This window comes from Pongo abelii, chromosome 15, assembly GCF_028885655.2.
Source record: "Pongo abelii isolate AG06213 chromosome 15, NHGRI_mPonAbe1-v2.0_pri, whole genome shotgun sequence".
NCBI classification, from domain to species: domain Eukaryota; kingdom Metazoa; phylum Chordata; class Mammalia; order Primates; family Hominidae; genus Pongo; species Pongo abelii.
The window spans coordinates 22,857,376-22,880,893 of record NC_072000.2 but is presented as its reverse complement, the minus strand read 5'-3'; the positions used below and the strand labels follow the sequence as shown (position 1 = coordinate 22,880,893).

At 36.1% G+C, this 23,518-nt stretch overlaps 1 long non-coding RNA gene across 1 annotated transcript; it reads left to right on the top strand.

Moving 5' to 3' along the window:
* Positions 1-102: 102 nt before the first annotated feature.
* On the top strand, positions 103-21,974 carry LOC129052411 (uncharacterized). Its single transcript, XR_008517414.2, has 3 exons — positions 103-241; positions 1,129-1,290; positions 21,478-21,974. It is a non-coding gene; the product is annotated as an uncharacterized LOC129052411 (long non-coding RNA).
* The last annotated feature ends 1,544 nt before the right edge of the window (positions 21,975-23,518 follow it).

The following is a 23,518-nucleotide window of genomic DNA, read 5'->3' as shown; positions in this document are numbered from 1 at the left end:
GGATGAAAGAAACCTCTAGTCCTATTCTGATTGGACTTTATTTTCATGCTGTGATTGGTTGGCCTAAGATTTGCTCTCATCCAATCAGAATCGAAGCTGGGAGCTCAGCTTAGAGAACAGGAAGTGGGAGCCACATACCCCGAGCTGGAGGCTTGAGCCTGTGGGACGTAGGCTTGCCTCACTGCGGTTGATGGAGGTGACGGAGGTTGCATCTTGGCCAGCATGGTGAAAAGGTGGCAGGGTAGGTGAGCTATCCAGGGATGCACTACCCTGAATAGGAGCACTATCAAGGTCACATTGCCGGTGGGGGTATCGGGGACGTGGGTTGGTGGAGTTGGCGGGGGCTATACTGCCTGGTGGTGGGGGTGGTTGTGTGTGCTACAGGGGGCTGACCGCCAGCTGTGGGGAGGGTTGGGGTGCTATCAGCTCCTGCACTGTCATGGCAGGGGGCGGGTTGGGGGCACTATCTGGGCTGCCACTACCACAGTGCTGGGGGCAATGGGGCAGTTTGGGGGCACTATGAGGTTTACGTGCCCTGTGGCATGCCGGTGGGGGGCACTATTGGGGGTTGCACTGTACTGCTGCTTCTGGCAGCGGGCTACAGACGTGGCAGAGATAGCTGTGGCCTCCAAGGAAGGGGCCGTCCTCCTCTTACGAGACTCTAGATTCTAGAGGGCAACCTCTGTTTGCTCGTGCTGGAGCATGGCAGGCGCAAAGTGTTTCCTTGGGAATCCTGAGCACAGTAAGGCCCCCACACCCGCCATGCTTCCCCGGCCTGCACCCTCTCACTGTGTTGCAGAGACAATCTGGGATCCCTGGGCACGGAGTAGCGGGCACCACGGGGGAACAGGGCCCTGTGGGTGGAGGCATCAGAAACAGGAACTGGCACTTGGTTGGAGAGAGCTGGCTGGGTCTGAATTTCTGCTGCTTCTGCTCACCAAGGAGTGCAGCCAGGGTGGGCCCAGCAGTTCCTGGCCAGCTGGACCTAGCCAGGGGCCGGTTGCGGCAAAGGCAGTCACACCCGCCCCAGTTCCCAGTTGTGCGTTTGCTGAAACCAGCCCCTGCCACCCAGTGGCCAGCATGACAAGGTGAGCCTCTAACATTACCACTCTCTGCATCCTGTTCTAGGCACGTCTGGCTTTTACCACCCAGATGCTTCGAGCTAGGAGATGGAAGAGTCATCTGTTGCACGCTGGAGGCTGGAGCCTGCAGATGGCATGGTTCTGTGGCTCGTCTCACTCTAGTTGGTGGCAGAGACAGAGACTGCAACTTGACCGGAGTGGTGGAGAGGTAGGAGAGTGTCTGCGGGGGCCAGGTGGTAGGAGGCTTGTAGGGTAGGCCGGTGCATTGAGGGCAACAGCAGCGGTGGTCGTGTTGGCATTGGCGTTAGTGGTGGCAGCAGCAAGTCTTGGATCCGAGAAGTGAGAGTGGGAATGCTGTGGAGCCCGCCGGGCCCAGCCCGGCCTGAAGTGGGGAGGCAGCTGCGGGTGCTGTACCGCGGGCCTAGGTGGCAGCAGTGGAGGCCCAGCCAGGGCAAGGAGGAGTCCTGCTCCTTCTCCTGCAGAATCTGGAGGTGCCCTCCTCCTGCTGGTGCCTGGGCCAGGTGTGAGTGGCAACATTGTCTTATTCTTAACAAAATTTAGGGGGTGACTTGGTGTATCTTTTAGCTTGGTTTTGTTGTGAAAAGCCTTGAAATATTTTCAAATTTCATAAATCGGGAGGGGAAATAAGGTATCATAATAAGCTTTCTAATTCCCGCACCTGTTCTTCTTCCTTTCTTTCAGTCTGTTTTTTCTTCTTCTAATCATCATCATCTTGTTCCTCTTCATTTTTTTATGCTGCTGCTTTTATTTCTTGTTTATATTCTTGTTTCTCCTCCTCTTGTTTTCATTATCCTAAGCAATGGCCTTAACAAACAACAAACCAAAACTGAGTTAAACACAAACTACTTGTCACCGAGTTGTATTCTTAAAATAATCAGTCCATTACTATGCTTTAGAGATGAGGAAAAACATTGATTGCATAATTATTTAGTTACTTGAATAGCTATGCTTTCATGATCCTGTTAGTATGTTGTAAGTAGTTATTCAAGGAATCAAAAATGAAGCATCAAATAAAATATTGCCAGCAAACAGCCACTACATCTCTCTCACATAGTCTGGAGCTATGCAAGAGTCAGGGGGGTAACTAGTTCCAATTTATGAGATCATTAAGTGAACTGTATTCCTTTCATTTTATTTCTCGGCCACTATTTTCAAGAGTATTGTCATCTGCATGAGCAAATCTGGTTCATCACATTTCTGCAACAGGAAAAGGAAGGGAGGATCATGTGGATAATGTTTTAAGGCCAAGATTCACAACCAAAACAAAGTCTTCATTGACTTTTGCCTTCAAGAACCTGCAGTGTTGAGCTCTTTTTTATTTCTGGTATTACTACCTTTGGTATGAAATCTTTTTTTTAGTGATTAGAAGTTTCTGCATTTTAATGACTACTTGAAAGAAACAATCTATATTGTATCATTTTTCAAGCCCACAGAAATGCATAAGGTCTGTAATTTTGACACTTTTTATTTTTAAGGTTATGAGCATGTAAAATACTGTTGATATGTGTAAGGATATGTAAAAATGCCACTAGATAGCTTATATTGAAGATACAGTGTCTAAATTTTTGTCCAGAGTGGATTGGTTGCAGTTTCTTAGGTGTGTTTCTCAATACATTGCCTCAATGTTTTAAAGCATATAGAAATATTAATACTATTTAACCTCATATAGTCCTTTGTAGGTTGTTTAATATTTCTACAGACTACAGATATCACAGCCTCCATTAATATTCAGTAATATTAATAAAATTTGGGATATATACCGTTAGAATCCAACAAATCCAGAGGAAAATTGTTAAATTATATAGCTGTATAGCAGGAAATGAAACCCAGGTTCCAAGCTCTAAGGGGCCCACGAGCTACCATACAAGTGAATCAGTGACAGGCATAGAGTCAGCAGAATTACAGGATGGTTAAAAGAGAGAGCTATGGAGTCTTACACTATGTGAACATAAAATTTTAAACTGCATGGTGCCTCAGTTTATCTGTCTTTACAATAAAGATAGTACTAAGTTTTTCTTTTTCTTCTTAGTTGTCTGAATTACTTTCCTAGTCTGTCTTGTTGCCACTCTCGATGCCCACATGAGAGGACCTGAGATAATTTCTAACAGCCTGAGACTCCATGGGAAAAACAGAAGGTGCCACAGACCCTCTTTTAAGAGAAACCTCTTTTCCTCGTGGAATCCCAAGAACTGTAAGCAGACAGGTCCCTCTCAAAATCTAAGGCTCTACTGTTTGGCCTTGTATTACCTGATCTTTTTTGATTTGGGTGGGCATAAGAAATTAGTAGGGAGGAGGAGAGATACAAAGAAAATTGTGGATATGAAGATGTGTTTATGTTAGAAATGTTATGAAGAAATGTTACATGAGAAAGGATCTTGTATGGCAAATTCTTGTCCTAGAGTAGAATGACTAATTATTTAGGAAATAGGGAAAGATAGGACAAGTCAGAAAGTTCAAGCATGTCATAGAGAGTCTCCCTCTGTCATCCAGGTTGGTGTGCAGTGGCATGATCTTGACTCACTGCAACCTCCACCTCCCGGGTTCAAGCCATTCTCTTCCCTCAGCCTCCTCAGTAGCTAGATTACAGGTACCTGCCACTACGCCCAGGTAATTTTTTGTGTTTTCAGTAGAGAGAGTTCAGCATGTTGGCCAGGCTCGTTTCGAACTCCTGACCTCAAGTAATCCAAACAGCCTCAGCCTCTCAAAGTGCTAGGATCCCAGGTGTGAGCCACCATGCCGAGCCTTATCTATGATTTTATTTCGGCTTTCTTTCTCCTTAGTCTAGTTAAAGCCTGTCAATTTTGATTTTTTTTTTCAAAACCCCCCAGCTCTTTGTTCCATTGACTGTTTGTATTTTTTTTGTATTTTGTATTTTGTATTTCTATTTGTAAAATTTCTGTTCTAATCTTTCTGATATTCTTTCTACTAATTTCAACATTTGATTTTTTTGTTTTTCTCATTACTTGAGGTGTACTGTCAGGTTGGCTATTTGAGATCTTTTCACTTTTCTGATGTAGGCGTTTATAGCTATGCACTTTTCCTCTTACAACTGCTTTTGCTGCATCCCACAGGTTTTGTTATGTTGTGTTTCTATTTTTATTTATTTCAATAAATTTTTAATTTCTTTTTTATTTCTTTATTCATTGTTCATGAACATGTATTTTAATTTCCATATGTTTGTACAGTTTTTAAAGTTCCTCCTGTTACTGATTTCTCGTACTATTCCACTGTGATCAGAAAAGATGCTTGATATGAATTCAGTTTTTAAAAAAGGGCTGTGACTTGTTATTTGGCCTAACACATAGTCTGTCCTGGAAAATAATCCATGTGCTACTCAGTAGAATGTGCATTGTGCAGTTGCAGAGTGGAAAGCTGTGTAAATGTTAGGTCCGTTCAGTAGAGATTACAGTTTAACTGATGATTTTTTGTCGTCTGGATGATCTGTTCATTGATGATAGTGGAGTGTTGATTATAGTTGAGTTTTGAGGTACTCTATTATTGTATTGCAGTCCATCTGTCCTTTAAGGTCTGTTAATATTTGCTTCTGTGTTTAGGTGCTTGAGTGTTGGTTGCATTTGCACTTATAATTGTGATACTGCTGTATTGATTTCTTTCTCATTATATAATTATCTTTCTATTTTATCTAACGTAAGTATAGCTACTCTTGCTTTTTTGTTTCCATTGGTATGGGATATCTTTTACCATCCCTTCATTTTCAGTCTATGTATGTCTTTATAGGTGAACTGAGTTTCTTGTAGGCAGTATATAGTTGGATCTTGTCTTTAAATCCATTCAGCTACTCTGTCATAATTGGAGAATTTAATTCATTTATATTCAAGGTTATTACTAACAGGTAAAAACATACTACTGCCACTTTTACTTATTTTCTGGTCATTTTGCTACTCTCTTTTTTCTTTTGTTATTTCTCTCTTCATTTCTTCCTCTTTCTCTTCTCTCTCTCCTTCGTTCTTTCTTCCTTTCCTTTCCTCCCTCCTTCCCTTTCTTCCTGTCTGTATTTATAGTGAGGTAATTTTCTCTGGGAGTGTGATTTAATTCCTTGCTTTTTACGTGTCTATTATTTTTAGGGTGTCTGTTACTGAATTTTGTTTTCTGATTACCATGAGGCTAAAGAATATCATTGTAACAAGTGATTTTAAATTGAAGAAAACTTAAGTTTGATTGCAAAGAACAAAAAAGAGAGAAACAAAGATCTATAAACATTTATTACCCCATAACTCTATCCCCCCCAACACACGCACACACATTTTGGCATTTGGATCTCTTCAATACATTTTTATATTGCCTCCCAATTTAAAAATTGTTGGGTTATTATTATTTTAATTATTTTATTATTTTATTATTAATTGTTGGGTTATTATTATTGTATTTTAGCCTTTTGTTATTGTTAATTGCTATGTGCACCATTGTTCAATAATGTCTTAATTTGTTCTAATAAATACATATGATGTGTGTATATATATATACACACACACACACATATACCCACACAAATTTCTTAATGGCATGGGCATTTTTTCACCATTGTTTTTCCAGCCTCTAGTTCCTATTGCCTAGCGAATAGAACACTTACACTAAATGCTTGTCAGATGAGTAAAAGAGCTCTTTAAAGTGAGAAGATCTTAACACATTGCCATATGTAATTTGATTGGAAAGAATTTTCCAATGATTTAACTCATTTTTTTCCTTTTTAAACTTCTATTTTTAGATTGGGGTACATGTGTAAGATATGCAGATTTGTTACATAAGTAAACGTGCATTATTCGGGTTGATTGTACAGATTATTTCATCTCCCAGGTATTAAGCCTAGTATCCATTAGTTATGTTTCCTGCTTCTCTCCCTCCCCCAGCCCTCCACTCTCTGATAGGCCCCAGTGTGTATTGTTTCTCTCTATTGTGTCCGTATCCTCATCATTTAGCTTCCACTTAAAAGTGAGAACATGCAGTATTTGGTTTTCTGTTCCTGCTTTAGTTTGCTTAGAATAATGACCTCCAACTCCATCCATGTCCCTGCAAAGAACATTATCTCTTTTTTTTTTTTTTGTGGCTGCATGGTATTCCATGGTGTATATGTACCACCACATTTTCTTTATCCATTCTATCATTGATGGGCATATGGATTAATTCCATGTATTTGCTGTTGTGAAGAGTGCTGTGAGGAACATATGCATGCATGTGTCTTCGCAATAGAACAATTTATAATCCTTTAGGCATATACCCATTAATGGGATTCCTGTGTCGAATGGTAATTCTGTCTTTAGGTCTTTGAGGAATTACCACACTGTCTTCCACAATGGTTGAATTAATTTACACTCCCACCAACCATGTAAAGTGTTCCCTTTTCCCCACAATCTCACCAGCATCTGCTTTTTAACTTTTTAGTAATAGCCATTCTTACTGGCATGAGTTGGCATCTTACTGTGGTTTTGATTTACATTTCTCTAATGATCAGCGATGTTGAACTTTTTTAATATGCTTGTTGACCACATGTATGTCATCTTTTGAGAAGTGTCTCTTCATGTCCTTTGCCCACTTTTTAATGGCCTTGTTTTTTTCTTGTAAATTTGGTTAAGTTACTTGTAGATGCTGGATGTTAGACTTTTGTCAGATGCATATTTTGCCAAAATTTTATCCATCTGTAGGTATCTGTTTGTTCTGGTGATAGTTTATTTTTCTTTTTGCTGTGCAGAAGCTCTTTAATTTAATTAGATCCCATTTGTCAGCTTCTGCTTTTGTCACAATTGCTTTTGGTGTTTTTATCGTGAAATCTTTGCCCATGCCTATGTTCTGAGTAGTATAGCCTAGGTGGTCTTCCAAAGTTTTTACAGTCCACAAACCACTGCCCAAGGAAATCAGAGATGACACAAACAAATATGAAAAACGTTCCATGTTCATGGATAAGAAGAATCAATATTGTTAAAATGGCCATACTGCCCAAAACAATTTATAGACTCAATGGTATTCCCATTATACTACTACTGACCACCTTCACAGAACTAGAAAAATCTGCTTTAAAATTCATATGGAACCATAAAAAAGCCCAAATAGCCAAGGCAATCCTAAGCAAAAAGAACAAAGCTGGAGGCATCACACTACTCAACTTCAAACTATATTACAGGACTACAGTAAGCCAGACAGCATGGTTTTTGTACAAGAACAGACACATAAACCAGAGGAACAGAATAGAGAACTCGGAAATAAGACCATACATCTACAAACATGTGATCTTTGACAAACCAGATGAAACCAAGTAATGGGGAAAGGTCTCCCTATTAAATAATCGATGCTGGGATAAGAGGCTAGCCACATAGAAAATTGAAACTGACCCCTTCTTTACATCATATACAAAAAATTGACTCAAGATGAATTAAAGATTTAAATGTAAATTTATCTCATTTTGATAGTTTCTTGTGCATAAAAAATTTAGTATCTCTTCAATGTGCTATATCCATCTGCTTGTATTTGTGATTATACTTCTATTGACCCAATCTCAGAAAAATTGTTCTGTGTCCAACAAAGGCAGTAAGATGGATGGATGATTTAGTTCATACCTTCGTTTTCCCTGTCTCGAGGTCACTGTCCTATACTATCTGATGTTCACTCTCTGAAGACCATTGATATGTATATTTTATCAAAAATTTCTTAGCTGTCTGAAGACCATTGATATGTATATTTTATCAAAAATTTCTTAGTTTATTTAAGGCAAGAGTACAAACCTAGTCCTTATTATGCCATGTGTCTGCAATAAGTTCCAGTGTTATAAAAACATATGAATTCTAATGTGAATACCAGCCAAAGTAGACTTCACAGGAAAAACAGTACAAAAGAGAAAGACAAACATTTTATAATGATAAAATAATTGATTCATTTAAAAGACAAAACAATTTGAAATGCATATGCTCTTAATAATATAACTTCAAATTATATAAAGTAACATTTTACATAGCTAAAAAAGAACAGCCAAATTCATAATCTAAAGATTTCAAGTGGGGTTTATACCAGGGATGCAGGGATGGTTTAAAATACACAAGTCATAAATGTGATACATCACATAAACATAATTAAAAACAAAAATTATGTGATCATCTCAGACACAGAAAAAGCATTTGGCAAAATTCAGAATCCCTTTATGGTTAAAATTCTCAGCAAAATTGGCATAGAAGGGGCATACCTCAAGGTGATACAAGCCTTCTATAACAAACCCACAACCAACATCACACTGAACAGGGCACTTTTAAAAGCATTCCCCGTGAGAATATGATGCCCACTTACCACATCTATTAACCATAGTTCTGGAAGTCCTAGCCAGAGCAATCAGACAAAAGAAAGAAATAAAGGGCATCCAAGTCAGTAAAGAGGAGGTCAAACTGTCACTGATTTGCAGTGATGTAATTGTGTATCTATATGACTCTAAAGACTCATCTAAAGAGCTCCTAGATCTGATAAATTCAGTTAAGTTTCAGGACACAAAAAATCAATATATAGAAATCATTAGCATTGCTATACACCAACAACAACCAACCCGAGAATCAAATCAAGAACTTAATCCCTTTTACAACAACTGCAAACTGCAACTGTATCTCTTAGGAACATACAAAGCCAAGGAGGTGAAAGATCTCTTCAAGGAAAACTGCAAAACACTGCTGAGATATCACTGACGAAAGAAACAAATAGATAACACATCTCATGCTAATGGATGGGTAGAATCATTATTGTGAAAATGACCATATTGTCCAAAGCAATATACAGATTCAATGTAATTCTCATCAAAATACCATCATCAGTCTTCACAAAACTAGAAAAAAAATCCCAAAATTCGTATAGAACCAAAAAAAGAGCCTGCCTAGCCAAAGCAAGACCAAACAAAAATAATAAATCTGGATGTATCACATTACCCAACTTCAAACTATTTTACAAGACTATCCTTACCAAAACAACATTGTACTGGTATAAAAATAGGTACATAGACCTATGAAACAGAATAGAGAACCCAGAAATGAAACCAAACACTTAGCAGCCAACGGATCTTCAACAAAGCAAACAAAAACATAAAAGTTTGGAAAAGACATATTCCATATGGTAATGGAATATTTGGAAAGCCACATGAAGAAGATTGAAACTGAATTCTCATCTCTCATCTTATACAAAAATCCACTCAAGATGGATCGAAGACTTAAATCTAAGATCATAAACCATAAAAATTCTACAAGATAACATTGGAAAAAACAGTGAAAACATCGGCTTGGTTCTTCATGACCAGGAAACCAAAATCAAACACAACAAAAACAAAGATAAATAGATTGAACATAATTAGACTAAAAAGCTTCTGCACACCAAAAGAAATAATCATCAAACAGACAACACGTACAGTAGGAGAAAATCTTTTCAATCTATACATCTGACAAAAACTTATATCCAGAATCCACAAGGAACTCAAACAAATCAGCAAGACAAAAAAAAAAATTCCATCAAAAAGTGGGCTAAGGACATGAATAGAAAATTCTTAAAAGAAGATATACAAATGGTCAACAAATATATGGAAAAACACTCAGCATCACTAATTATCAGGGAAATGCAAGTTAAAAACACAATGAGATACCACCTTATTCTTGCAAGAATGGCCATACTTTGAAAATCAAAATATAATAGATATTGACATGGATGTGGTGAAAAGGGAACACTTTTGCATTAATGGTGGGAATGTAAACTAGTATAACCACTGTGGAAAACAGTATGGAGGTTCCTTAGAGAACTAAAAGTAGAACCTCCATTTGATCCAGCAGTCCCACTACTGGGTATCTACCTAGAGGAAAAGATGTCATATGAAGAAGACACGCAAGTGCATGTTTATAACAGCACAGTTCGCAATTGTAAAAATATGGAACCAATCGAAATGCCCATCAACCAATGAATAGGTAAAATGTGGCATGGAATACTACCCAGCCATAAAAAGAAATAAAATAATAGGCTGGGCACAGTGGCTCATGCCTGTAATCCCAGCACTTTGGGAGATCGAAGCAGGAGGATCATCTGAGGTCAGGAGTTCAAGACCAGCCCGGTCAACATGGTGAAACCCCGTCTCTACTAAATATACAAAAATTAGCTGGGCGTGGCGGCAGACACCTGTAAGACCAGCTACTCAGGAGGCTGAAGCAGGAGAATCACTTGAAACTGGGAGGCAGAGGTTGCAGTGAGCCGAGATCGTGCCATCGTGCTCCAGCTTGGGCAACGAGTGAAACTTTGTCTCCAAAAAAGAAAAGAAAAGAAAAGAAAAAAATATGAAATAATGGCATTTGCAGCAACCTGCATTATTCTAAGTGAAGTAACTCGGGAGTGGAAAATCATACAATTGCATGTTCTTACTTATAAATGGGAGCTAAGCTATGAGGACACAAAATCCTAAGAATGATGTAATGGACTTTGGGGACTTGAAGGGAAGGGTGGTAGGAGGGTGAAGGAGACTGCACATTGTGTACAGCGTACACTGCTTGGGTGATGGCTGCATCAAAATCTCAGAAACCATTACTAAATAACTTAATCATGTAACCAAAAACCACCTCTTCCCTTTAAAAACTATTAAAATAAAGACAATTTAACATCTTTCCATCACCACTTGATCAAATGAATAAGATATGAGTATGAAAAAAGAAGAGTTAAAAAATAAAACAAATAAATATTTGACATTTATAACCAATTAACAAAATATGTATATTTTTCAATTGGTAAATATTACCAAACATTTAACAAGATAGAATATATGATGAGTTTTACATCGTCTCAATATATTTGAACTTTTTATATCATAGAAAGTACATTCTCTGATCACAAAGCATATTAAGTTAGAAATAAATAAAAATGAGACACTTAGAAAAACACAAGCTATCTAGGAAATAAACCATACACCTCTGTACATTCTGTAACTAATGCTGTTTTAAAAATTCCTTATATTGGTGTGTGTATATGTGTTTTGTTATTAGATTTACCATGTGTCAAACAAATATATTAATCTTTCACAGAAAAATTTTTCTTTGTATTTTTCTCTGTCCTTAATTTCTACTTTTATATTTGCTCTTGCCATTCTTCTTCTTCCTTTAGTTTTAATGTAATCTGTTTTTGTAGCTTATTGTGGATGTTTAGATAATTGATTTTGCATTATCTTTTTTAGGATCAATACACCAGACTGTAAATATTTTTAAATACTACTATGCTTGCATCCCACAAATTGTGATATATAGTAGTATCATTATTTTTCAGTATGAAGGGTTTTCCAACTTCCCTGTGAATTTTTTATTTGATTCAAGTACAACTTTAAGAGAATGCCTTGAAGGAACACAAGGTCTGAGTCTTTTAAGGAAAAAGACAATGATAAACAATTATAGTATAATGCTACAGTTGGGGACTTTTGATACATACTAATTATTGGTATTATGAAGTCACCTTTTCTGTAAGTTGGAAATTACGCCAAAATGAAAATTTTAAATTCAGTAAGGCTTTTACTCTATTACAAAAACACTTACATCAGGAACTCAAGGATAATACAACTTTAAAAAACTTATGTAAACATGTCATATTAAAAGATTAAGGAAGAAGGATTATACAGTTACCTCCACAGTTTTAGAAAAATACACTAAAAAATAAATATTTACTCCAAATTTTAATAATAATTCTTAGAAACCATAAGATTGAAAGTTCTCGTTTGGGTAGAGCACATCTATGAGAAATATATTGTATATTATGTTTAAAGCAAAACATTAGAAAGATATCTTTTATTTTGGAAACTAGGATGCCTGTTATAATTAATTTTAAATGCAAAATTTGAGATGATTTTCAATAAAATAAGAGCAATAAAACTAGAAAATACATGAAAGAGTGAATATCAAGCAGAAAGAATCTAGATTCTTATGTATTGAAGAAGTCATAATGATATGGTTAAGATAAAAAGAACTAGGCCGGGCATAGTGGCTCAAGCCTGTAATCTCAGCACTTTGGGAGGCCGAGGCAGGTGGATCATGAGGTCATGAGTTCAAGACTAGCTTGGCCAAGATAGTGAAACCTTGTCTTTACTAAAAATACAAAAATTAGCCAGGCATGATGGTGGGTGCTTCTAATCCCATCTACTCTGGATGCTGAGGCAGAGAACTGCTTGGACCCGGGAGGCAGAGGTTGCAGTGAGCCGAGATCACGCCACTGCACTCCACCTGGGGCAACAGAGCCAGGCTCTGTCTCAAAAAAAAAAAAAAAAAAAAAGAACTAATAAGAATGTATAGAACATGGTTAATTGTAAGGTCAGCATAAAACAAATAACATCTTTCTTATACATTATCAAAAGAAAAATGAAAATTATATAAGAAATTCATTTTACAGAGGATATTTATGTCTACATGCAAATGGCCTAGGAATAAATTAGGAATAAATATATTGGAATATGGAATATAATCTATTAAAATTTGCTGAACTATGTAAAAGAAAAAAATTAGAGAATTGCTTTTAATGTGTGGCTTAAGTCAATATTTAAAGACCTCAATTTTTTCCAGTCTCTCTCTCTTTTTTTTTTTTTTCTCGCCAGGCTAGCCTGCAGTGGCACCATCTCAGCTCACTGCAACCTCTGCCTCCCGGGTTCAAGCGATTCTCCTGCCTCATCCTCCCGAGTAGCTAGGACTACAGGCACGTGCCACCACACCCAGCTAATTTTTGTATTTTTAGTGGATCCACCATTTGGCCAGGATTGTTTCAAACTTCTGACTTCAAGTGATCCTCCTGTCTCAGCCTCCCAAATTGCTGGGATCATAGGCATGAGCCTCCATGCCTGGCCTTTACTATTAATTCACATCAATATCAGTCTGTTCCATCTAGGATACTTTTGGAAACCTAGTAATTTCTTTCTAAAGTTTATATGGAAGACTAGATGGGTGGAAGTGGGAATTACAAAGAAACATTTAAAAAGAGTAAAATGTTTTACCAATTTAAGGATCCCTGCCTATACTTATAGAAATATGATATTTATCTAAACATATGATAACCATGTTAATTCAAACCAGACAATGATGGAATACCAAAATTAAATAATGAAAGAGGAGGACTAATTATATGCACTATAGTTCAGATTTTGTTAAATTTGGTCTTCTTTTTTTTTTTTTTTTTTTTTTGAGACAGAGTCTCGCTCTGTCACCCAGGCTAGGGTGCAGTGGTGCCATCTCGGCTCACTGTAAGCGCCACCCCCCGGGTTCACACCATTCTCCTGCCTTAGCCTCCCGAGCAGCTGGGACTACAGGTGCCCGCCACACGCCTGGCTAATTTTTTGTATTTTTAGTAGAGATGGGGTTTCATGGTGTTAGCCAGGATGGTCTCGAACTCCTGACCTTGTGATCCACCCGTCTCGGCCTCCCAAAGTGCTGGGATTACAGGCGTGAGCCACTGCTTCCAGCCAAATTTGGTCTTTCAAATCAATGATATTATTCAATATTATTTATACCACACAGATGTAAGTGCTGTATTATGCTGAAATATTTAAGCATTTGTTTTTGTGCCCCCAGTCAAATGATCACAGATCACAGATCACATACATCTATGATATGTATATAGTAATGAGAATCTTACATCCCTGAGATAATTACTTGTTGATTTAATTTCTGCTATTTTCTGTTACTAGATATACTGCATTTATGTTTTTAAATAGAATTCACCTTGTGTGTGTAGTGCATACACATGAGGTGTGCACACACACACATACACATATGCCCTCATATGTGTGCATAAGCATACTCAGGTACACTTATTTTTGAGGTTATGCTAGTTTTGTATGAGTAATTTCTAGGTTTTTTGTGTTTTTGTTTTGAATCAATTTATATGTTAAGGAAATTATGCATTCTTTCTTTTCCTTTCTGAACTATGAATTCTGGGCCCAGGGACTTTATTAGAGGAATTCTTTGATAACCTTCTCATTAATTATTTGTATGACAAATATTTTAGTATTGATTTCTTCTAGAGTCAGTTTTGAATATTTCAGATCACACATTTTAAAAAATGATTTGAGATTGGCACTTCATTTTTGGTGTATATTATGTCATTAATTATAATTCCTGTTTTTCTCCTGAGTTTTCCATATTCTGTTTATATCATTGTACTTTTTGAGTAGCTAAATATATTTTAAAAAATATTCTCATGCCATAGAAGAAAGAGCCTAAACACCTTTTGTGTGATCCATATCACTAGTTAGAATAAAGATCAAATAAAGACAATTTTAAATGCTATTAAGTTTTGATCAAATATTATTTCTCCACACCAAAATACCAAGTGAATGATGTGAAGTGTAAACGAACCATCTGCTATGTTTCATGTTATTGTAATACACTTGTTTTCTTCAGCATAATGTTAGCAAAAATTGTGTGTGCAGTCATCAGATAAATTTTCTGGGCTTGATTTCCTTCCAGATGTAATTTTATGATCATCCATATTCCAGTTTCCTATGAAATTCACTCATTTAGTAAGAATTTAGTGAATATTTTCTGTGTACACTGCTTTGTACTGAAATTGGTGATTTAAAAAGAGGTTAAAATGTGTTCTTTATTAATACTTTCTGGGAACATTCATTGTACATGTGCATCAAAGACATGCACATAGGAAGAATCTGCAACAATTTAATTGACATACAATATGAACTATAAAAATGTGTGATACAGAAAATGGGTCTAAAATAACAAACTAGCCCTACAGGAAATAAATTAGAAAGACAATGAGAATCTGTACTTGAACTGGCCATTGAATAATAAGTAAATTTTAAGAGCCAACAGGAATAGAAAGACAATTGGAAAACTAGGTATATGAAAATAATATTTTTTGAAAACCTCTTTTGTGTTTTTATTCCGTTAAAATTTTAGTATGTTGGTGCGAGATAAATCTAAGAGATTACCATAGAATAGTAAATATGTGCTATAGACCTTAATGGTTTTCTAAAAGCAGAAGTTTATTATATGGTTTAAGTCTGTATTGATTCAGAAAAAAAATGCATTATTTTTATATTTAATTTCCCTGCTGAGTCATTTGGCCTTCTTTTTAGAAATATATATGGGTTATTCACATTATATCAACCACATGTATAAACAATTGAAGAAAACTGTAAACAAAAAAAATTGCTCTGATCCTCACATAATTTATATTCTAGAAACAAAAGATACAATTTAATAAACAAGTCAGATAATATGCATTTTATGACAGGAGACATTATCTATGTCAGAGGTTCATAAACAATCCCCTGGATATGACCACGGCATGCCAATATATGTATTGTGGAAATATCATAATGTCGTAACCGAGCGAGTTGTAGAGAAACGCCACGCTGTGAGACGATTTCAGGAGTCCTTTATTATCCGGCAACCGAGAGACCGCTAGTGCTCAAAATTCTCTTGGCCCCAGAGAAGGGGCTAGATTTTCTTTCATACTTTGGTTTAGAAAGGGGAGGGGGAGCTTAGCTGAAGCAATCTTACAGAAGTAAAACAGGCAAAAAAGTCAAAAGGACAAATGGTTACGGGAAAACAAACAGTTCCAGGTGCAGGGGCTTTAAATCCATCACAAGGTGATAGATGTGGGGGCTTTGGGTTCTATCAACTGGGCGAATTCCTGGGAACTGCAGATATAGCGTGCCACAGTATCTTATCAGTTAATTGAGTTCTTTGATGTTCTGGGAGTCAGTTTGCACAAGTTAAGTCCTTGAGGAAGGGGGGTGGGTAAGAGGCTGCAAGTGAAGGAGCCAAAATGGAGTTTGTCTGGCTGTCTCAGCTAAGGGAGAGTCAATTCAGGTTAAAACAAGGTGGGATAGCACAATAAGACCTTCCGTGTGAAAAATTGAAAGGAATCCTGGACTCAAACGAATATGTAAAAAGTTTTTATAGAATGTTAAGCAGGAAATGATTGTGATTTGAAATAACAGGTTATAGGTGGGAATGGAAAGAGTAAATAGACCAAGGAAACATTTGAGAGAAACATACTTCCTGATGTTGTATTTATGCTGCACGGGAACAGAGAAAAGGTACAAATGATTAGTTTTCAAATTTTTGGCTTAAAAATTTGTTAACCCAGTGCCTGATACAGGGGGTATTAGTTAACACTAACTGCTTTGGTTGCCAGGTAAAGAAACTCTACTTTGTCAGGAAAAGGCAGGAGTCAATGAGCTATGATCCATGGCCAAATTGATCTTGCCATCTGTTTCTGTAAATCAAGTTTCATTGCAACACAGCCATATCCATCACTGGAGCTTAATAGTTGCACCCAAACCTTACGTTCCATAAAACCTAAAATATTTGCAATCTAGCCCTTTACAGAAGATGCTTACTGACCTTGGGCTAAAACAGAACAGTAAAATTCATCAGTGTTCAACGTCTTTTCAGGTGTTCAGACAGTGTTATCCGGACTCTGCCTCCGCATCTTTCAGTTCTGCCTCAACATCGGCTTCTGCTTCAGTAGGCTCAGAAGGTGCTTCATGAGACAGCAACATTACCCTATCCATTTAGAATCCAGAAGGAGTAAACTTGGTCCAAAAATTTTAGCTAAGTTCATGGAAGTCACTATCTGTACTGAGGTCTGGATTTCATGGCATCTGTGGAGTTAGAGGTGGAATAAAGTCATTTGGACTGAGGATTTGGAGTCTCCAAAGGAAAAGCATGGTACTATTATTACCCACACCTGATGTCCAGCATACTGGAAACATAGGAGAAGCATAAGGTCTTGAAAGAGAAAAAAATACTTAATTTTAGTCATAATGAGTTAAAAAGATACAGTAATTAAAAAAATGAATACTCATGCAAAACATATGAGCTAGATAAAGTTTTGGTCTTTGGAGAATTTTATCTATATTGACTCTATTGTCTCTCACAATGCTGCTGTGAAATATGTATCTCCATTTATCAGATGAGAAAATTGAGGGAAACTGAAGATATTCAGAAATAATAGCAACCAACTAATACTATTTATTTACTATTTGCTAAATAATTTCCTAAATAAATTTTTTTTTTTTTCCAATCAAGAAATATTTATTGAGCCCCAGCTATGTGCCAAATAGTATTCCAGGACAAAATAGCAGTGAAGAAGAAAAAAAAGATCCTGCCTTCATGGATCAGAGTTCATGATCAATAAATACTTCATAAATTTAAAAAAAAAAATGTTTTTAGATATCCTTGTAAAAAAAAAAAAAAAAATGTCATAGTGTCTCATCTTAAAAACAAACAAGAAAATCCTTTTTAGTCACTCTTTTTCCCATTGGTATGTCCATTTCTTCAAAACACTATTACCTCTTACGTATGTATTTGTTTGTTTATTGTTTGCCTTCCTGCTGTAGGAACCCTAAATAAATTTTTAAAGTAATTATCTTTCCTGGCAATGCATAATTACTGAGAAGTCACTGTTACAAGCATCAAATGCCTAGCTATATACAAAAAGGCAAAGTTTCTGCCATCTGGGAAATCGTGCTGCTATGACATAATAGTAAGCAGGCAGAAAAAGTTGGCTTTCAATACTTAAATACCATCAGCAAAGTATGACGGGAGGCCTTCATTTTAAATGAATGCTGTATGTTTAGCCCAACTCCCTCTAAACATAACTGGTATATGAATTGATATCATACTAGATATTTCTGTTTTTGAGTCTCAGCATAATTTTGAGTGGAGGAAAAATATACATACATCTTTATCTGCGGTGAGATCCTCCCTCTATGTAAAGAAAATTGAAATAGAATTGTGTTGTTTCAGAAAAGCAAGATTAAATTTATTTTGTTTAATAAATGTAAATTATTTACTTATTGAAAGTAGGTAAGGGGAAGATCATGATCACAGTTAGTGATTATTGAGTCCTTGAAAAATACCAAATAGTCTTCACTTAAATCATCTTTAGATTAACTGGCATTATTGTAAACCTGTTTTACCAGCATAGAAATTCTTGCGGTCAGCTGGCTGTTAATGCACCATATGCCGTGTAGGCAGGATTTGAACCCAGGAGATACAGCTAGAGCAGCATGCTTCTACTCACTACACCATGATACCTCCATAGAACCCCGTGGTTTTCATTGGTGCTGCTTGTTCTCTTGTCTCAACTGTGAAAACATCTGAGACTCTGCAGTTGACTCAGAGAAGTAGAAAGGAAATTGCAGCCCCTTTCCTGATAATATCAGGGATAGGAAAGTAACTGCAAACATTGAACACAATTTTAAGAGTAAGAAATGCTTGGACTCACTGTTTCCTGAATCGCATAGTGCAGAATATGAATTCAGGCAGTGGCTGACTTTGTCCTCCAACTGTATAAACAAGGCAGTAGACTCCAGGAGGGAATCTGAGATAAGTTTTTAAATTTTTTTTAGTTATTAGTTTTGTAACCTGTGACACCTGGAGGTGCAGTTTCTGTGGTCCTCTTTAACTCCAAACGGATTATGGAGCAAGTCGATAAATAGTCCATCACCTAGAAAACAGTTACGAAGAACAGGCCTCAGAAAACAACTTCATTAATATCTATGTTTTTGGAAAGGAAATTCTCCCTTATGCTTTTCACAGTTATAGAAATCTCAGGCACAAAAAAGCCTTTTCATAAGTATTAGCATATACATTTCTTTAAAATAATGAGAATGTTTTAAATGTTACAAAGAAAATATAAGGAGACATAATAGTTACATTTCAATAATACACTTATGTACAAAGTAGTAAAGATCGTATGTTGTAATACATGGGAATCATATGTTGTAATAGATGGGAAATAGTAATTTGGTTCAAAGTATTTGGAGCATGTTCATTAATCTAGATTAATACATTGTATATTTAATTTAGATAGAAATAACATTTTTATTTTATAATTATATAAGAACATAGCTATTTTTCAAATTTATACATTATTTACTTAGAATCTGAAACTAAAATTTGGTTTTAACTGTATCGTCACCTTAGTTTTTCTTTTCGGAGATGTAGTTTAGGTCAGCTTAGTAATATCCAGAATTTACACATGTGAAATTTAGGAGGATTTTAAGATATATCGATATTGTCAAGAAAGTATTCAATAAATGATAAATTAATGAAAATTAATGATAAAATAATACTAACAATAATCATGGAAAACATTGATCTTACTCTTCTATACTACTTTTCATTTCACTGTATTACCTTTCTGTGGTACCTTGAATATTCTGTTGTATGTGAGACTAAAAATTTATTCCTGCATTCTGAATTCCAAATAAATGACCTAAGAACTTTTTATAAAAAAAAAAAAAAAAAAATCCTTGAAATACCAAAGAATTGGCACAATGATGGGATTTTTTTAGATTAAATTATCTAAATAATTGCTTCAGTCTTCTATTGTACTTTCCCAAACTAGATTCTTAGGACTTTATGATGTGTGGTAGTTAAGAGTACACAGAATGGAAGAAATAACATCCAGTAAGTTGTTTGCTTAACATACTTACCACAGTTCTCACTTATAAGCTAATTTAAGCAATCTTTTTTAGGTATGCGTGTTCTAAGCTAAATCTAACATAGTTTTATTTTCTGATCTCAAGATAAATCTTAATTCTACTGAAGATATTGTTATCAATATCACTGTCTCATAAGCTTGCTAATATTTAGATATTGTGATACATACATACATACATATTTGATAAAATATAGGAGTAGAGATACCTAGAAATAGATCTAACTTTTTAAACAAGGCTTTAGCTCATGGCAACTTGAGCACAAAGAAAGCATGACTGTGGTATCCATAGTAATAATATACAGGAGTAATCCTACTTAATTGAAGTACATTTATGAAAGGATAGCATTGTACCACAATAAAGGTCATAAATTTTAATGATACTGGTGAATGGATTTGTTGGAGAAAAGAAGTAAAATGATATTCAATATGTGAGAATCATTTAACACTCAAAATTTTATTTTTTTCGCTAACTTCTATGAAACTTTCTATTGTTTTTTTCTGGGATTTGACTTCTCCATTTGGCGAGCTGTCATTTTGACAGGGGTTAACACCAAAGGTCATGTTTCTGGAGGGCCATTTTACTAGAAAGCTTGAAGACAGCTGTGGTGGGATTTCCTTTATATTAAACCCAGTTTAGAGGAGAATGCAGAGTCCCCAGGTATACTGTTAAAGCAGGGCATTTCAAAGTAACATCTTGCTTGGTTGCCACTTTGAACTGCTATATCTTTATATTGTTGAAGCAGTATTTTTTCCCTCCACCATTAAAGGTATTAATTGTAAGTGCTTGAGAAGCACTTGTAACACAAAGCACTTCTGCTCCTACTATCATTTATTTAGTTTTAGCTTTCAAAACATAGAGAAATAACTGTTGTTTCATCTTTATATAACAGCACTTTAAAATGTTTATTTTTATGCTGTTCCTAAACAATGTCATAAAGTCATCTCTATTAGAGATCCTTCTGCTTATTTCAAACATCAAAAATTATCCATATGTGCTGAATAGTTTTCACACTATATGAAAGCTTCAGGTTTTCCTTACAATTTTTCCCAATCTAGAATTTTGAATCTACACGGTTTAAGTAGCCCAGACCTTTGGTACCCGGATATAGATGAATTAATCATCAACAACTAATATATATTTTATATAGTTTGAATTTTATTAATTTGTATAATGAAGGGAACTTCAGCCTGTTGTATTCCAGGGGAAATCAATCATCTTATGTACAGTGTTTACTTCCCAGCTTTGCAACTATGGTGACTGGAAATGATAAAGTAGTTCCCAGAATTTCAGTGTTAATTACGGTATAGTACATCATTGGGACCCTTGTTTTAGAAAAGAAAAACTTTTCAAGATTTGTATTACATTGCCATCTACTTCAAATGCAGTTGAATTGTATAAGAAACACATTGTTTTTACAATTTTGATTTTGAGTATTTTCCTACTAAACTATATCAAAGATATTTAATGTTTTCAAAACACGTTTTTGTAAACGTGTTTTGAAAGAATAAATGATCTATTATATTCTAATAAATGCTTTAAAATTGTTTTAGATCCTAGGATATTGTAGCTGTTATTGTGATACTCTGTCAGTTTTCCTCTTCGGGGCCTCCAAGAAAACCATTTCCCAGTTTATGAGGAAAACCATTTACAGCTTCATCACTCAATTAGGAATTGCCCTCAACCACAGGAAACTGCATAGTCAAGAGTATGCCCATTGTGTGGATGCATCCTGAGGTCCATTGTTGTCCTATGCTGGGAATATCAAAGTTGAACTCTTATAACTCAATTTGGAACAATGTGAAGGCTCATTTTAAGTCCAGAGCTGTTTATAGAAGCAGCAGAATCCTCCATTGTCACCTTATTGTTTGGCAGCTTCCCCCTCTGTCTAATCCTGCATTTCTCTCTTCTTTACAGGTGTGTATCTCAAGAGCACTCCACAACAAAGATTCTGCCTGCAATCCTCCACTTCAAGGTCTGTTCCGGGAAACCTGTGTAACACAGTTATGCATAGAGTGGTCTTAGGAAGCTGACTTTAACATGAAAATTTAGAGTTGGATCTTTTGCCGACATATTGAATATTCATAAGAGCATATGATACATTTGTCTACCACAAACATGTCATTTCAAAAAACCCTTAAAGTTGCTTGTAGGACATCATTTTAAAACTAGTGTGTAGGAATATTTCATATCAGTTATTCAGTCTTCTTAATATCTGAATCCAAATTAATCTTCCATTTTGCTTTTATTTATAAATAATATGATTTATTGTCAGATTCAATAATTTATATTTTCATTTATTCTAAAGTAGGAAATGCCAGCATAAAAATAAATTATTTGAAACAAATCACATTGTTGTCCCATTTTCCCATTACTCACGTGTAGAAGATATTGTTTTTAACAAAAACAGTAAGAGAAACAGAAACTACCCTTTATTAACTGATGCTTACTGGAAGCTTTAGAAGGATTTTATTTAACTTTCAGTCAAGTTTTTCATGGACATTTTTGTTATTGACAAATAATTTTAATTTATCAAATCCTTACAGCAAATTATAGGTGCCATTATTAACAGATTTTTTTTTAAAACCTGATTCACAGAAAAGGTTAATGATATGGTTTGGATCTTTGACCCCATCAAATCTCATGTCGAATTGTAATCCCCAGTACTGGAAGTGGGGCCTGGTGGGAGGTGATTAAATTCTGGAAGTGGAATTCTCATAAATGGAATAGCACCATTCCCTTGGTGCTGTCTTGTGATTGAGTTTTCATGACGTTTGGTTGTTTAAAAGTTTGTGGCACCTTTCTCATCTCTCTCTCTTGCTCTTTCTGCAGCCAGGTGAAGGGCTGTTCCCCCTTTGCCTTCTGCCATGATTGTAAATTACCTGAGGCCTCCCCAAAAGCTGAGCAGATGTCAGCATCATGCTTCCTTAACAGCCAGTGGAATTACGAGTCAATTAAATCTATTTTCCTTATAAATTACCAGTCTTCAGTTTTTCTTCATAGCAGTGAGGAAATGAACTAATTCAGCTAGTAAATGACAAATGCCATAAAAATAGCAAATAGCACAAGAAGATATCCAGCCAAGACTAGGGGACTCCAGAACCTAAGGATTTCTGAAAGCGTGGGTTTTTAAGAGTGTGAAGAAACTAAGCCTGGGACACATTTAGGAACTCAATTACATAAGAAATAAAAATCATATATAGACTATTTAAATTTAGAAGAGGAGGAGGAGAGGAGAAAGATGAGGAAGAGGAGGAGGAGGAAGAAGACATTCTGGCTTAGCACATTTACTCCAGTCTATAGGGAAAGCTCAGTTATACCCGTTCCCCACTAACCCTAAGAGGAGCTCTAATGTTCATAAGGGGCTTTCTCAAGGACTCAAATAAATCCTCAGGGATACAAAATAGGGTGGGATACCAAGCAATAGAGGTGTGTGTGTCTTTGTGTGTGCGCGTGTGTGTGTGTTAGACAAATAGATGAAAATTTTTTTCTTTTGAGACATAATCATTTTGTTTGGAGTCTCTCTCTTTTTCTCTCAATTTTCTCTTTCTCTCCCTCTCTCTTTCTTTTTCTTTCTCACTTTCCCTTTGCAATACTAGTGAAGTAAGGCAAAATGAAATGGGATCTTTCTCTAGCTTGATAGATCATTTGTTATTATTTGTTTCTTCATTACAAACTGTCCTGTTAAACTTTCATGGCTAAAAACAAAATAATTTATCTTGTTCCTGAAACTGAACTTTGGGCAGGGCCCAGTGTGAAAATCTCATCTCTGTCTATGTCAATCAGGTCAGCTGAGGAAATTCAACTGGGGCTACAGGTATAATTTTCAAGACAGCTCGCAGATGTGGTTGATGGATGCTGTCAGTTGGTAACTCAGCCATAACGGTCATTCAGGAGCCTCACTTCCTCTCCAAATGAGAATCTCTAGAGAACATCTTATGTTCTCCATGGCATAGTG